Source organism: Cucurbita pepo, chromosome LG03 (assembly GCF_002806865.2).
Source record: "Cucurbita pepo subsp. pepo cultivar mu-cu-16 chromosome LG03, ASM280686v2, whole genome shotgun sequence".
Classification (NCBI taxonomy): Eukaryota; Viridiplantae; Streptophyta; class Magnoliopsida; order Cucurbitales; family Cucurbitaceae; genus Cucurbita; species Cucurbita pepo.
The window spans coordinates 7,009,974-7,012,667 of NC_036640.1; the positions used below are offsets into that span (position 1 = coordinate 7,009,974).

Consider the following 2,694-nt stretch of genomic DNA (forward strand, 5'->3'; position numbering starts at 1 on the left):
TCACGGTTCTTTGTACTTTTGTTTCATATTTCCTTAATTCATACTAAGTTAAAGGGTTGTATTTCTTAAGAAAAGTCTAAGATGACTACTTACCTCGTAGTGGATGTTTGGGACCTTCGTTTTCGATCTTCCAACATTCGAATTACTTCAAATTTTCTTTGACAGAATATTAGAGTGTCTAATTTTTAGAACCATAAACTTTTTCATGAGAACCGGTCTAGAAATGATTTAAAATTCAGAAAAATTAAGGAAGGGTCGAGGTTTAGTTGAACATGGTCGGTTCAGTAGAACCGGCCTCGTCATCACTTACTTCCTCTCGAAGGAAGAAGACGTGCACGATCATTAGCGCCACCTTCTGAAAACTTGATCCTCCATCTCCATTCACGGCATTTGTCCTCTCTAGTTTTCATGAAACTTAAAGACGGTGTTAAGAGGAAGAGCTAGGATTGATTTCATACCTTATCATGGATGGTAGCCTAAGTTAGTTAGCTCCAAAGTTTATTGGAAATTGTTTTCCTCACTGAAGCTCAACCCAGAAAAATCTTATTGGGCAGCCGTTTATAGAAATTTCCAGGTCCGATTTCATCATGAAACCTCTTCCTTATCCTTCCCTCTAGCTAAAGAATTTTTTGTTGGAGAAAGGTCCTTTAGTGTGTGCCCTTAATTTTAGAAATTTCTTCTCAATCTGCAACTCACTAAAAACGCACAGGATTGACTCCTTAGGCAGCTTGATCTAGGATGTTTTAGCTCTCGATTTCTTCATCAAAGTTACTCATCTCAATCCTCTTAAGCTAAAGGAATGCTTAATTTTAAGAAAAATGGAGCATAGATGGGAATTCGATCCTTACCCCAAATTTAAATATGAAAACGACGTTCTTTAATTGAACACGCTTCGGGATTTGTTAGCCTTCATGGTCTTCTATGGAATTACTCCATGGCAATGTAGAATTTGTTTCTTTAATATGAATTTTATACGGACAAAATACAAATAATTTGAGTAATAATGTTTTTTTGTACTCATCTTTTAATTTTTGACATCTTCTTTATGTGTGGCTGAAGTGAAACTATCGAATTAAAATTTACACCAAAGAATAATTTCATCTGTTTTTCTAAGTCTAAATATAAAAGATATAATAATAATACTTGCACAAGGATTTCATTAACGTCTTATTTCTTTAATTATAATGATTAATGATAAATAAGTATAATTAATTTTATTAATAATTTCTATGAAGATCAAATAAAATAAATGAAATAATGATGATATGTTCCATACACAATTGGAGATGAAATCCATAACAAGGACATTTGGTCTAGTGATATGATTCTCGCTTTAGGTTGGAAAGGTTTCGAGTTCAATTTTCAAAATTTTCCTTCATATATAATGTCCAAATAATTAAAATTGAATCAATCCACCCAAAATTTACTTGTCTGCCTTAGGCTGTTTGTTTTTATTTGTATTTACAACCATTCAATATTACATGCCTTACTATGCATGCAAACTTTAATGAATTTTTTTTTTTTTTTTTTTTTTAAATCATTGTCTTTTTGATATCGTCATTCAAAGTAGTTCATGTTCTAAAAGTTGATAAAATGTTTTTAGCCCCTAAAAAAAATCATATCAAGTGGGAGATAAAAATATTAGGTGTTCATAGGGCATTTGGTCTAATGATTTAATTCTCGCTTAGGGTGTGAGAGGTCCCGAGCATGTTAGAACTCAAATAACACACTTCACTTCTATTAATGTAGTGAGAAGGCCTCAATATAATCATTTATTTGAAAATGGACAATGTGAAATTAACATGTCAATTATAGTAGGTTCTAAAGTATAGAACACGTGGATAAATTTCAAATCTTGAGTGGCAGAAAACACATGGACTAGGAACTAAAAATGATATATCCATTTTAAGGGCATTTGATCTAGTGGTATGATTCTCGCTTCGGGTGCGAGAGGTCTCAAGTTCGATTCTTGAACTGCCCCTATAATTCTTTTCTTCATAACTCTTGTTTTCATAACTTGGATGTTGATCCATGTTCTATATCTTGATTGTTGTCTTGGTCGTACTCATTACTAAGTTCAACTATCATGATTATTGGTCAATTAGGCTCTTAAGTATGATTTCTAACCATATTCCAATAATCTTAATGACTCATACAAATAATACTAATAATACTTTAATACTTGATCCATATGGTTACTTACTTGTTAGCGTGAATTCTTATCATGATCTACCTTGAGAAAATTTGTTCGGTTCTTGTCTTCATAACTTGGATCTTGATCCATCTTCTATTTCTTGATTGTTGTCTTGGTCTTGATTACTTTCTTTGTTCTTGTTCTATTCTTGTTTTTTTCTCTAAGACACTCCCCTTAGGATTTTACGGTACTAGTCATGAACCTGATAACCTGTGTCCAAAGCTCTATAGGTTCCAAGCGACATATACTAACCCACGTCCAAGGCTTCATGCGTTCCAAGCGACATAATCTGAACCTGCATTCAAGGCTTCATGTGTTCCCTGCTGTATGATTTGAAAACCTATGCCAATGTCTTCATGCGTTCCAAGTGGCATAGTCTGAATACCTACACTCAAGGCTTCTTACGTTCTAAGTAGCGTAGTGTAATGCCCCTAATTTTCTTTAACCTAATTAGTGACGTCACCCATGCATACATAACTCATTAAGCGGAAGCTCATCAT

General features: G+C 33.5%; 1 non-coding gene across 1 annotated transcript; it reads left to right on the forward strand.

Moving 5' to 3' along the window:
* Positions 1-1,909: 1,909 nt before the first annotated feature.
* On the forward strand, positions 1,910-1,981 carry TRNAP-CGG. Its single transcript has one exon. It is a non-coding gene; the product is annotated as a tRNA-Pro (tRNA).
* The last annotated feature ends 713 nt before the right edge of the window (positions 1,982-2,694 follow it).